The sequence below is a fragment of the Melospiza georgiana genome, chromosome 2, assembly GCF_028018845.1.
Source record: "Melospiza georgiana isolate bMelGeo1 chromosome 2, bMelGeo1.pri, whole genome shotgun sequence".
Lineage (NCBI taxonomy): Eukaryota > Metazoa > Chordata > Aves > Passeriformes > Passerellidae > Melospiza > Melospiza georgiana.
Genome location: NC_080431.1, coordinates 10,027,912 through 10,042,723, shown reverse-complemented (window position 1 = coordinate 10,042,723; position 14,812 = coordinate 10,027,912). Strand labels below are relative to the sequence as shown.

Genomic DNA, 14,812 nt, shown 5'->3' with positions numbered 1-14,812 from the left:
TTTTAAAGCTACTGTGAAATACAGGCCTGTAACCTTGATGCAGTAACAATAAATGCATATAAAATAAACACTAACATTTAACTTTAAGGCAGGAATGAAAACTAAAAACAGGGCAGGCAGCCCAGAAGCTGGGCTGGGGTTGGGGAAGGAGCCTTGTTTTGTAGCAGGGCTGCCTGTCGCTATAGGACACGAAAGAAGACAAGAGGGCACTGCTGTTCTCAAGGTGAAGAAAAAAGTAAAGCTTGTTTTCTGACTCTAACATTTATAGTTTTCCCAAAGTGACCGTGGATTGGAGGGTGACAGTGCCATCTCTCCAATGAAACTGGATAGACCAAGTCCATCAACTTTCTCCTCCTCCATAAAAGAATGCAAAACAATGAGTTGTTTACAGAAAATGTGTGAGAAAGTTCAAGAATGTACAAGAATGTCGACATCAGAAGGTTTAGAGAATCTTAACCAGGGCGACAGCTGCCCAGGGGTGCCTCCAGGTAGGCTCCTTCTACAGGATCTCCAGGGCTGGCTGAAGTGCCTCACAGGATCCTTTTCACACCACCATCCCTAGCTGAGGGCGGCCAGCATGCTGAGGGACCTTATTGCCCTCAGCCTGTCTGCATACCTTGGATTTTAGCATTTGAAACAGGTCTGGTTTGAACATTTTGAGCAGTTCATTTCACTTGTCAGTTGTCTCCCAGAGCCCATATTTCTGCTATGGATACCTTTGCTATATATGCAAGTCTGCATCTTCCAGCAGGCTCCTCAGGCTTCTCATGTAAGGTTATATTCACATGTGCAAAGACTTCTCATTATAAAATTTTCTCTAAAGTTTGAAAGTCTTTAACTCAAGGAATAACAAGCACCATGTGAAACTCTGTTCATTCTCTGCTCTTCTAAGCTGACAACTTCCCACCAGAGAAGCTCAGTTCAAAATTCGAAGACTTCTTATGTTGTACTGAAGTCCCACAGGTTTGTACCTTAGTATGTGCAATTTGTGGATCTTACCAAAAGGCACTAGTAGGCATGTTTGGTCTTATTTTATTCTCATTTAAGAAGAGGTGAAGCATTAAAACATAAAGTTATGTTTTCAGATACCGTGTCAGGTTTGTGCCTTTTAAGTAGTTTGGTTTGTGTGCACGCTCTAAATTAACCGCAGTGGGTTATGAAAGGGCAGTAATCAATAAGACAGCTCGTTATCTATGATACTCATAATTATCCTGATGCCGGTACTAATGTATTGGTTTAACTAAAGCCTATTAAAAATAATGTCCTAACAGGACATCTCATTATCACCCTTATTTTTGCTCTGAAGTTTTATTAGAAAATCGTGCTACTCATGTGAACTACCACAACAACAGCATTATCCCTAGGGCGTTTTTTCATATCAAGGTTAATTTAAAGTGATTAGCGTGAGTGCTACAGATGTTGCTATGGGAATAGGAACCTCACATCTCCTGTGATGGACATCACATGACTGCTGTTACAGCTCCAGTATGATTGGATTATTTGTTTTAATGTCATGCAAAGTAAGTCACATGATGAAGATCAGAATCTCTTTAATAGCATTTCATATTCTGGAAATCAATCACCTTTTCTCCATTTCTCAGTGTATAAAGTGCCTGAAGAGCACATTAAACAGATGTCTTCTGTTTACTGCTAGTTGTATCTGACTGTTTGTCTAGTAACGTCTACCACTGGTGACTAAAATATTCACCAATTTGAAAAATGAAAAAAACAAGTAATTATATTTTACCATAATAAGAAGTATTTTCTAATAAGCTGGAATAAGATTTTAGCATGAAAATAATTAGATCACATTTTATAATAAATCCTTACTCTGAATATGTGTCAAGTTATGTTGGGATGGATGATCCCTCTGCCATTAAAGTCAAGGAGAAGCACCTAATTTGCCTCAGTAGGTGCCTCTGGATTCTCTTGTTTCAGCTCAGCCACAGGTATTTTAATATATAATATTACAGTAAAGGGAAAGATAAAAATGTTTTCTAGGGACTCCATATGGACAATAATTGACACATACAAAGTGGCATAGTCAAAATACCAATTTTAATGTTTTACTTAGTACTTTACTCTCACAAATGTGGACAAAAGACTGTGATTAATAGAGTCTTTAGCACTCTCACTGATGGAATGGGATGGCTTTGTCATCTACAGGGGGATGCTTTATAGTCTACGGGGTGCTGTGTGATGCCACTTGGAGGCCCTTTTCTCTCACTGGTGACTGCACAGACAATGAAAGCTCCTAAATTTGGTCTCCTAAATTACATCTAGAACACACTCTAAAGCAAATTCAAGTACAGCTTATTAACCTTTCATTCACATTCCTCTCTTGTGATTATTGCTATGAGTAATGTTTGGATTTTATATCTGCAATTTTCTTATTTCCAATAAAATAGAAGCAGTTAATTGAGAAACTACTCTGAATGCCATCTTTACTTTCCAGATAATTTTATGTCTTTGTTATGTGATGTGGTTTTAAGCATGCTAATGGTATTTTATACAGGATGATGCTATACAGAAAATTCATAAGTAAAAGGAAGAAGTAAAGAGGATTTTTGAACATACTGAGGATAACAAAGAATAGCTCGTACTTCATTTGCTTGAACACCGACTTACAGAACTCGCACTTCTACTTTTAAGGTGGAATAAATTTGTGATTTAGATAGCACCTTTCATCCTTCAGAGAGTGTCAAAGCTAATTAGAGATTGATATGATCCTCTCATAGTGGGTGATAGGTAATCATGAAAGCAGGTCTTGGAGCCCAAGCTAACAATAACACTGATTCATGAAAATGGATTTGTTTGTCAAGGTAGCTGCAATTCTGTGCTTTTACTGCCCTCTCTTCACAGGAAATATTCTGCTCTTTAATTTTCAAAGAATAGTCACCTGGGAGGGACAAGGATAAGGCTTCATGATCACTGAAATTTCAGCAGCTCAGTACTCAGAACCATGCTCAGCAAATAGAACCCAACTGAATAGAAGAAAGAATTTCAGCAGGAAATAGAGGATTATAAACTTGTATCACTGCACAAGCTTTGTGTCAGCTGAGCAGTTCTGTTCCCATTTGAGTAAGGCATGCAATATTTGGTTATACAGGAGGTAAATAGACTATAAAAAGAACAAATTGAGGGGTTTCTTCATGCCTCTGCTGCTTTCCATTCACTCACCACCTGTGTCAGGAGACTTAATGCTCAGTTCTTCACTCAGATTGATATTAATATTAGGGTTTAAGTATAAATAAATAAAATATTCAGAGGCCTTCCTCAGAGATGAGGAAGTTGTGGCTTTCTCAAAGCAGAACAGTTGTTCCTGACTGGAATCTGAAACAACTTCTACTCTGCTTGCAAAACAGAGGAATGAATTTGGGCCCCATCATCCAACTATCCACACAGAATCCAATTCCTCTGCAGGGAAGCTAAGGGTGTGGATCCAAGCTTTTCTCCCATTGGTAAACAATGGTGGAGTATTTGAAGTACCTGGAAACAACCAAAAAATCACGTGCAAGCCATTTTGGATGCTACATCAATGCTACGGTGCTCCACTCATGTAAACCAGACCCATGTCCTTTCTCCTCACAAGTTTAATATATCCTCAATAAACAGGACTCTTAAACACTTATTCCTTATGTGTTTAAGATGTGTTATATGTCCTTAAACATAAATTCCTTATGTGGTGATAGAACTAAAGTTGGTGATAGTTCTAGTTCTGGACTAGAACTAAACAATGCACAAATCCTTCTTTCTTTCTATTCAGTTCCTTCATTTCCAAGTCATTCAGTCTGACAATATTATAATAACATAGAAAATAAGGCAGAATTTTTAAGCACTTTTAAGGATTATTATGATTTTTTTAAATGGAAAATACTTTCAGAATAGTTTACCATGATGATATTACTCTAATAATTTTCAATGGCAATGATGACATAGTGGTGTAAAACCCTGATTGCTAAAATGGTACATCACACACAAAGTATTTTTTATTAAAAATCAAAAATTATTTTAAAAACATAATCTCATCTCTTGAAGCAAGGATAGACACTTAGGATGCTAATTTCATTTATACCAAAGGCATTTCAGAAAATTTCTAAAGACAAAATTTGAAGAGATTCAAATATACTATCCAGTAGTCAAAGGTATTAACAGTTTTATCATTGAAATATTTAGTGAATAAAAACATGAGCCCAACATTTTTAATGCAAAAATAATATTAATTTTCCCTATTTTTATTGTTTCTATACTTCCAGCTGCATGCAGAGAACTGTATTTGATAAAAAAATAGTGGCTAAAAGATTGTTAAGGAATCATCTTACAGTCTTCAGATTAAACAGAGGAGGAAATTGTATAAGAATTTCAACCCCTTGTGCAGACAAAAGCCTTCAGGAAATGTGTTACAATCTCTGACTTTTAGATTTACTGCATATTCCAACCAAGCTCCCAGAAATTCACCTGTCACTATTTAGAGTTACAGTATATGTTGACAATAGATCTTAAAATCACTCTCTCTCCTGCACTTCAATTTGCTATGTTCCACTTTGCTGCCCTACATACATTCTGTGTCTGTGAACAAGTGCTGTTTTTTTGTGGTTTTTATTTCAGTATGAATTTCTAAGTGTAGGATTTTTCACCCAGACTTTCTATGCAAATGCTTTGACTACTTTTTGGTTTTACTTATGTAACAACCTACTAAATTGAGACTCATTATCCTCCTGTGTTAACAAAAGCAATATTTTTGAAAGTTAACAGTTGGTTTATAAGGAAAAGGAACATTTTGTTCTAAATACAAAAAAATCCCTAAAATGGGAGACTTTATTGCTGGTAATTTCTCTTGTTAAAAGTTCTTTTAAATCTTTTAATTGTACCTTAGGCCCATTAAGGATCTTTGGAAAATTTTGTCATACTGGCACATTAAGTGTCATTCTGGCACATATTAAAGCATCTTTATAGCATTGTGAACTTGCAAATGTAAGGTCAATACTTTCCCAAAGCTCATATGTGGTCCCACTTTAATTTTATCACAACCAGTGAGATGCAGTTGTTGTTACCAGAGATCTCCCTGTGTATCTCTTAAAACCAGCAAGTGCCAGCTGTTGTGAATCAGCATAGCTCTGATGAGGTCACAATTTTAAATATGTGCCAGGAAGGGTTAGAAACTGGCATTTGGCACATCTTTCTTGAATGAGAGCTTGCAGCTTCATTCAGCTGATTTCAGAGTGGTTGAGTTTGCATGGGTGACTGGAGCCTCATAGAACACAACTTCACATAATTATTGTTTGAGCACCCAGAATTAACTTCTGAATGGGTTTTGTAAGAACTCCCAGTGCTGGAGTGTGTTCATGTTAAAGAACACAGAGTATTAATGTCAGTGGGAGCATAGCTATGATGAGGTCAGATTTTTAAATATGTGCCAGGAAGGGTTAGGAGCTGGAATTTGGCACCATCTTTCTTGAATGAAGCTTGCAGGTTCAGCTGATTTTCAGGGTGGTTGAGTTTGCATGGGTGGCTGTAGCCTCACAGAACACAGCTTCTCAAAATTATTGTGTTTGAGCATCCAGAATTAACTTCTGTAAAAACTGTCAGTGCTGGAGTGTGTTCATGTTAAAGAACACAGAGTATTAATGTCAGTGAGAGGAGACTTAGTGCTCTCCTCAGACCCACTCTCAACAAAAAATTGTCATTCAATAAGCTCAAAAAGTGCAACATCTCCTTGTAAAGAAGTTCTGCATTTTCATGTACTTAATCTGTGACCCTGATGTGCACCAGCCACTCAGGAGTTTGAAGTTCAAACAGGAATAATAACAACATTTAAAGATGTAAGCCTCTGATAGCTTCTACATTAAGTGTTGAGGGGTGGAGGTTATGGAAATGATTAGAGATTTTGTCAGTCAAAGGATATGTAGTTTTTCAAAGGTGAAGGAAGGAAGGGGAAGATCTGTAGGGTTTCTACTCCAAGGATGTGTGGACAGACAGAACTCTTCCTTTACGCTTTGTAGTGGGATCCTGCCTTTCTTGGTCATAGGTTTGATTCTTACTCTACAGTTTTCCTCATTAAGTGTTGTCCAGGCTTGTAAGAAAACAAATTAATTCCTCACACTCACTGCTGTTAACATGAGAAGAGAGGGCAAGGTTAGGGCAGGGTTTCAGACTGGGGTTTTTATTCATCATCTGTAAGCGCTTTTCAGACAGAATGGGAGCACCTACAAGGAAAGTGGAGAAGTCTTTTACTTCTACAAAGAGAGGGAAAGGATGGTGATGCAGTGAAATGTCGGAAGTGGACACCTGAGCACACACACTTCTCTTCCCCAGATCCCTGTGAATGGTCAAACTCTTTCAGGACTTGTAGACTTAAGGCTTTTTTTTTTTTTTTTTTTTACTTTTTTAAGGTCACAGTTCTGCTTGTTAATATTAACCTCCCAAATGAAGCTTTTAGTGGCCTATTTCATCCCATTTGTGAGAGATGAGAATTTATTAAGAGCTCTCTCTCTTTCTAAATTTCCCATTACTAAATTAAGCATGGAAGTGTGGTTTTCTTTTTCCTCAGATACCATTTGTTTCCCAAAAGTAATTACAATATCAGCTTGATAAAGGCTGCTAGTAATTTTGTTAAGAAATTTTCTGAAAAAGAGCAGGAAAACTTAACAACCTAAGGGAATTGCCTGTGGAATGGGGTGGTCTCTGGAGACCCCTCCCTCCTACCCATTAGGAATTCTAACCACTGTAATTAGCAGCAAATTTCCCTATCTCTGTATGTTAAACAGGGAATTCATCTTCGGTTTGTTTCTGCCTGGGGCAGAGAGAGGCTGAAGGAAGGGAAATGCAGAGATGTGCCTGCCTGGGTTAAGCAGCCGTAGCTGCACTGGAAGGAAGCAAATCCACAAATTACAGCAGCCTCTGATTTATAACATGTGCAACCCTCTCACAGTCAAGGGCCTCACTTCGGTTACAATCCAAGGGAAAATGCAAGTGCACAGGTAGATAGGAAACACCCAGGTAGAGAAATTATGGGGTTATGGATGAGGTTGTTTAAAAAGGAATGAATAAAAGATGAGCATTTGCCTTGTAGAGTTACTGTGCTGAGAAAACCAGTAACTTTTTGTGAGCTCTTTTACTGCCTCTGCAATAGCAAACCTTATCTGAGTAAATATTTTCTGTGTCAGGAGTGGTGAGGAATTGGGAAGGTGATTACTGCAGAAGAAGACTGAGAATATATTGTCTGACAGCCATCCTCTGAGACTCTTGATGAGCTTCCTTCTTGCTGAACAGTAATCCTGCCAGGAAAACAGACTGAAAAAATAAAAGATACAGTCATTGGTGTAATGAGTAGCAAAACTAGATGCTAATAAACCCAACAAATTGCCTTGCCTTGTGCATTATGCTTCATTATTTGTTTATCTATCCACTTTATGAGCAATCGTTCAATTGCTGGTTTAGATGCTAACTTTGTGCATCCCCCACAAAGGGTACTTAAGTAAATGGTCACTAATCTGTTCCTAATGCTCTTGAAATGTGCATAAAAGCCTCTAGAAAGAATTTCTAGTGTTCTCCTAGGGACATCAATGTATTTTATGTCATTATTTCCAGTGCATCGAGAAGGTGCATTATAAAGTTAGTTGTTTTCTTGCATTAAAAAAATGTTGTGTTATAAATATTTGCACAAACTGATGCTGCAATATGACCTATATTTGAAAGTGGACCTGAATTTATAACTATGTTTATATTAGTTTCCCTGGTTTCCAGAAACCAACTGTGACCTTGGACTCCTAAACAAAAAGAATGAGTGATAAATTTTGCAGTTTAGATTGTTTTCTATTTTTCTGGTTCAGCCACTTCTAAAGATAAAAACCGAGATAAATTGTGTTTTGAAATGTCTAAAAATATTATTAATTTAAAATTATTTTCTTTCCTCTAGCTAGGAATCTTTCCTGATGCTAGCTGGAATGACAGAATAGAGAATGAAGAGTGAACAGTGAACTACAGAGCAAACTATCCTGTGTGCCACTTAAAGCACCTTATTTTTAAAATCTGGGATAAATGAAACTATTTTAGATTTGGCTTTGCACTTGCACATTAAAAAAATAGAAGAAGAAATTAATTACTTTGGTGTCAAAAGCTTTCCTAATACAAACTAATTTGCATATTTTCTGTTGTTCACTAAGGTAATTTTGTTCTGTGTTGAAACAGTAATCTAAAAAGAGCTTGACTGTCTTTAGAGAAAAGAACAGATTAGAAAAACATAATCATCCCTTTTTGCTGAATTCACAAAAGGAAAACTGAGCTATCTGATCTTCAGAAGAGTGTACCCTAGATGTTAGTTTCCCAGGTGACCTTTCTTTTAAAATTGTTTATGGTGCTTATGCATCTTAACACTATACTTCAGTCCAGCCACTGAGCCACAGCTAAAACCAAGGGATAAGCTAATTCTAATTCAGAGAAACAGGATAACTTATGGAAAAAACAGCTGAAAAATACAGTGCTTTGAAAAGTAATGTTAGGAGAAAATAATTGCTATTATACACTGAGATTTTAATGCATTTTTACCCCAACAATCTGGACATTATCATAGCTATTCTTTCAATGGAAGTATTATCACAAATACTACATTTCTGACTGAGGTCTGTTTGTTTCACCTGTGGAAGTGTGAGTACCTGGTGAAGCTGGATGGAATTTGTTGCATGGGATTTTTGCCTTTCCATTGCTCTTAGGAACTCGTGACAATCTGACTGCTTTGGGGGAAGCCAGACCTCATCTGCAGCGTGCTTTTTGTGCCATTAATAGATTAGATTAATTACATGCCTCAGAGGCTTCTTTTGGTCACCTCCAGAAGGCAGAAAGCAATTTCTTTTCCCTTGCTGCACAACAGTGGTGGAGGGAAGAATGAAATGGGAAGCAGGTGAAGAGCTGGAACATCAGAGAAGCAGTTGGAGCTGGAGGCAGCATATGTTGCTGCTAAAAATTCTCATCTGCTTTGTGGACATGGTTTTGCTAGACAGAGTGAAACCTAATGATAACAAATTGTATTTATCCACTATTAATTGAGTATAATGGCGTTTATCCTCCCCTGCTTATGTTAACAGTTTTCCAGTCCCTTCCCAATGCCACAGAGTCCACGCTAGACCATCCTATAAGAGACTGAACCAACTCCTACTGCCAGGAGGATCCAAGGGGCTCTGCTCAGGGGTGACAGCAGTTTTGGGCCAAATACTCACCCTTGGAAAGCCAAAGAGAAATCCCTTTTCAAATATTGACAGCACAGGGTGGGTGTTCAGTTTCTTATAATTATCAGTGCTAGACATTTGTCATGGCACTGAGGGAAGGCCAAGGACAGGGGCTGTGTGACAGATGGTATAGAAAAATCTGGAATGTACTTTCCAACTTTATGACTTTTTGGTACTGGCAGCAGAGAAACGTCTCAGGAGGTTTTTAGCAGGGAAGAGAATTCATGTTCAGGGAAGAAATATCTTCTGCTTCTGAGAAAGAAACCAAAGTAACTGCAAAGTCATTATTCTTTGCTAAATCATTTGGGATGGGATATCTTTTTCCTACAGAATTTAAAACAAGTGCTTAAGAGTATGGCATTTGTATGTTTGCACACACGTGTCTGGCATTATTTATTTCTTATAAATAAACATGGCTGTCATAAAATCATTAAATAAAGAGAGTTTAGGCTACACTTGGAATCAGCCCATAATGTTTGCATGCCTGTATATGACTAATATTTATCACTACACGATCTTGAGTATTTCATCAGGATTTTGCATGTTTTGTATAATTACATCATTATTTACCAGAAAAAAGTGGTATTGACAGAAACAGGACAACTGAACTCTGGTGATGCAGTTAATTGCTCCTAGACCTTGGACCTCAGACTGCTTCCCAATTAATTTCTGGTTTGAATCTCTAAGTAGCTAACATCCAGCTGTAAATGTATTCAAGTGTCTTAGACCTGGCTGTTGGAATAGGATCCAAACAAAGAATAACTTGAGGAATTTTTATGCTTAGATACATGACTAAACTTTTTCCTATTTTTTCCTCAGGAAAGTTTTCATTCTAGGGTTTGTCTATTAGACTTTTGGTTCATAGTCTCATCTGATAATTTACATTATACTACAATATTGGAAAAAATTGAAATGGAACTGAAATGGATGTTTTCCTTTTTTTTTTTTTTTTTTTTTTTTCCCTTCTTGATCTCCTTTTTCTCTGCTTGGTTCCAGTTCTTCCTGCATTCGTTTGTCACAGATTTTAATTTTTAAATGCTGGTGGAGCATGGGTGCAGACTGCCAACATCCCTTAGCTCATCACCAGGGTATCTTGTCTGTAGATCAGCCTGTGCATAAATATTATATACCTCAGCTCCCATACTACCTGTGTTTCCATGTGAATGGCTTTATTTCCACCACAGAAGGAACTGTAATGAGGCCATTAAGTGACACAGAGCACACTCCTGTTTAGTCAGAAGGAAGCACACAGCTCTGTGCTGCCTTTGTGTATTTTATTCTGAATGTACAGGAATCTAAAGACTCAGGGTAAAAATACTCAAAAGACCATAGGGTAGCTTGTTCTCTTTCTCCTCTCTTCTTATGCTATTTTTAAAATACTTCTCCTATGTGACCTTAAAAAGGTCATTGCTTTCTGTGTAGGATACTTCTGGTACTCTTGCTTCTCTCTGCAGGACAAATGCTGATGGAAGTTAATTGTTCATAGCTGCATTAGAGTCAAGAAGCTGCCACTGTTTCTCCCAGATTGGTATCTGACTTCTTCTACCTGCCTTGTTAATTTTATCTGTTACTGAAAGCATTGCTTTCTGTGGGTATTTGTGAGTTTACATGTGCCACATGGAGCTGCTTGACTGAGAGATTTTGCCTGAGCACCTGGAAAGCTTTCAAACCTGAATTCCTTGCTTTTCTACTCTAAGCATGTAAATCCCCATTGAAACAGGGCTTGAATTTCTGTATACTTCTTTGTGTCAGGCTTTTACTGCTCTCGATGCACATAACACTCCAATAGGTTGAAACAGCAAAACCCTTACAAAAATTGTAACTAGACCTAGATAGAGCTATTCTGAAATGAAAAGCTCTGTTTCTGAGAGAATGGTTGTATTTCCCAGATGAAATTTATTTCTGAGCTCTGAACAGTTTAGAATCAAAGCAATCAAACCAACCAGGCTACACTGCTGCTTCATATTTTCAAGATATAAATCCTTAGTGTGCCAAATGTGTATCTTCAGGGCAGCAATATGAGGGGGAAAGAAATTGATTCCAGTATTTCTAAAACTATTTGACTAAAGCAGTTGGCATCTTCCACAGCAGGTAGAAAATCAAGAAACATTTAAACCAAACTATCTAAATACCAATTGATTAAAGTAGTTGCATCATCAGATGTACCAAAGGGAAAATAAAACCAAATACCTTTATAAAATGTATTAAACTAATTTATTTTACTGCACCTCAGCAGGAGTTAAAAAATAAAACGAGGACAAGCCTGACACCAGTAATGAAATAAAAACACTCCACAGCAGGAAGGAATAGAAACAGAAGGAGAAAAAAATAAAAGATTGAAGGCAATTCGTCATAGAGTACCATGTGCAACATGACAGCTGAGGTCAAAATAGGTGCACCTTTGTAACTACGTGCTGATGTTCACTCAGACATGACAATTTCATCCTATTATTAGCATTGCCTTACAAAATTGCTCTTGGTGTGCATTAAAAGAAGCTGAAAAGGCATCCCACCAAGATAGCTTAGTCACATTCAGTGTAACACTGCTGATTTCCATGGGGGTGTAAGACAGGGAAAATACACCTACACTGGAAACACTGTTCTCCAGGGCTCTGAGGGTCTTGCTGTCTCTCTCTGGGTAATATCCCAGCTGTTTTCAGAAAGGGATTTGTCTTGCTGTGCTGCCAGCTTGAGCCTCTGTTCCAGTTGGAGCATCCCCAAAGGCTCTGACAGGTCAGTGTCCATCAGCACAGAACAGTGCTCTACACAGAGGGCAGCCCATCAGCTTCTTGTTTCTGGAAAATCTTTCTCTTTGAGAGATAAGAAAGAAAAGGAATGCCAGATAAGCACAACTATTAACAGAATGGGCTTTAAAATGTTGTGTCTGTAGTGTCTGTCTGAGATCTTCTTTGCACTAAACAGGATATAAAAACGTTAAATGTGTATTTCACTTTTTTTTTTCTGTAAACATACTAATCTCATCCATTTCCATTTAATTTAGGTGTCTCTGTTGTGCCTAGAAGCATGTGTTTACTTCTGTACTAACTTCATTAAAGCAATTCTCACTAAATTGTCATCAGCTGTCTCAGTTTAATGTAACATTAAAGGTGTAGCATGGACGATGTGTGTGCACACATACCAGATAGGCACACACACACTCCTGTTCCACAGGGACACAGCTGGCACAGGACCTCTAGGGGGATGGAACATAAGTAAATAAAGGTAGTATAGAAAGTAATCTTATCCCCTAAAGAGCTGCAGCTGAGCCAATTACTAAAGATTAGGAGCAGGCCTGATGTTAACAGGCCACACCTGTGGCCAATAAGCAGAGTGTTATAAAAGAGTGGATTGGTGGGAGCTGCAGTCAGTGGCTGCTGTGAAGACAAGGAATAGTCAGTGCCAGAGGAGCTGCCTGCAAGAAACATCAAGGAGGTGTGAAACTCTTGCAATATAATCATAATGGGACCTACCAGGAATATGGTACTGACGCTGGTGAAGAGAGACCATTTGCACAGGGATGGTGGCATTGACGTAGACCACTGGTAGCACATTTAACCTGGTTTGGGGAGGAAGAAAACTAACCTGAAAATCCTGGTGAATTGAGAGGAACAAGACTGGAAGCTTCCCTGAGAATGCCTTTTTTTTTTTTTTTTTCATTATTTTGGCCACATGGGCTGAAACAATGAAGTCAGCCACAAAAGCAAAATGTGATTGGGTGGGCATTCCTCTTCCTCAGTGTCCATGGAAGAGAGTTTGTGGGTTTCCTTGTGGTTGTACTTGTTACTGTGGAATAACCAATCATTCTCATGTCATCCAATTACTTGTGGATAGTTAGAAATACTCTAACTTTTCATAGAAGCATGGAATGGTTTGGGTTGGAAGAGACCGTAAAGACCATCTTGTTCCAACCCCCTGCCATGGGCAGGGACACCTTCCATTATCCCAGATTGTTCAGAGCCCTATCCAACCTGGCCTTGAACGTTTCCAGGGATGGGACACCCCCAGCCTTTCTGGGCAACCTGTGCCAGGGCCTCACCATCCTTAAAGTGAAGAACTTCTTCCTAATATCCAGTCTAATCCTACTCTCAGTTTGAATCAATTCCCCTTTGTCCTGTCAATGTCTACTTTTCCATTGCTGATAACTTTCCCTCTGTTCTAGAACCCAGCATGGGAACTGGTCCAGTTTTCCAGCCTCCCATTGTCCTCATGTGTGTTCAAATACTGCTTTCATTGTCATCAGTCCAACACATGAAAATGCCTAAGTTTGAGGGATTTTTGTGGCCAGCAAAGAAAGGTTCACCAAGTGTCAGTTAAAAAATTTATGTGAGAGCTCTGTGTCATCTTCCAAAATACTAAAGTTAGAGATGTTCATTTGCTGCTAAGTGCAAAAAGAGGAGCTGATAATAAAGCTTCAAGCCTGCATAGGGGAGGTGTAATGATAAAATTGTGTGAAATCCATGCTGTTCCAAATGAATTCTTCTTAAAGTAAGATATTTTTTAAAGATGACTGATTTTCTTTTTAACTTTGATAAGTAATTTTGCATTAGCTGTAAGCTTTGCAACAACTGCCTATAATGTTTTTGATGCGCTTAAAATTATTTGGGATGGAAAAGTTGTAAAAGCTGAGACTGTCAGTATTCCCCCACAAAAAAAAAACAACCTATTTTTAATTTCCATTGTATTTCAGAGTTTGCAGGTGAAAATATTTGTTTTCCCAGTGAATCCTTAGTAGTACTTAAAAGGAAGATGCAGGGATGCCATTTTATGATTAAAGTTTAAAAAAGGAAGCAAAGGAAAGGTCCTTGGTAAAAATTATTGAAAAATCTTTAAATAAGAGAAAATACTAATGGCTGAACTGCAAGGGTTAGTTTTAGAGCCACTATAAGTTCTTACAAATTACTCATAAAAAGGGATGAAAAGCAGAATATAAGTTTGCTTATGTCATAAAATGAATTTAAGATCAAGCAATCCAAAGGACATTGGTAGAATTCAATAGGATTTGTACAGATTAGAGAGTAAGGGTATAACAGGGAGAGAGACAAAAGAATTGCTGCACAAAGGAAATGCAATACATGACATTGATGTATTTTATCACTTCAGGTCTAAATAGCAAAACTTATAAAGTGGTGTCATGGTCCTACAAATAATCTATTTTTTATAATAAAATTTATCTATCTTTATAGCCCTATGAGCTTGCAAACCTTGTCTACATAACAACCAGGCTGTGTCTCTAATGGAGCCACACCGCAATGCAATGTTTAGTGGGTGGAATTTATGAAATGCATTGTGCTGGGAGAATTACAGCATCCTGCCCCATGTCACCCTTAATGTGTGCAAACAGAATTCTGCTCCCCAAAACCTGCCACCCATTAACGCTCTGCTGCTGAGAGAGATAAAAAATTAAACAGGTCTCACAGGGCTGACTTCACGTGAGACCAGCCAGCCATGGTGAGTGGTGTTAAAGTGATGCTGTGGAGGACCAGTGATTTTTGGATTTAAGGAACTGGAAAGCAGACCTAGTCCTTCTTTCTCACTGGGTCGATGTTATTAAAGTCATCAAGAAGCATCCCCTGGCAGGAGAAGAGGAA

The 14,812-nt window shown here is 38.1% G+C and overlaps 1 protein-coding gene across 4 annotated transcripts in view; it reads left to right on the top strand.

Moving 5' to 3' along the window:
• The window catches only part of ROBO2 (roundabout guidance receptor 2), an 866,123-nt gene that overhangs the window by 113,332 nt on the left and 737,979 nt on the right, over positions 1–14,812 (top strand). The window lies entirely within an intron of this gene.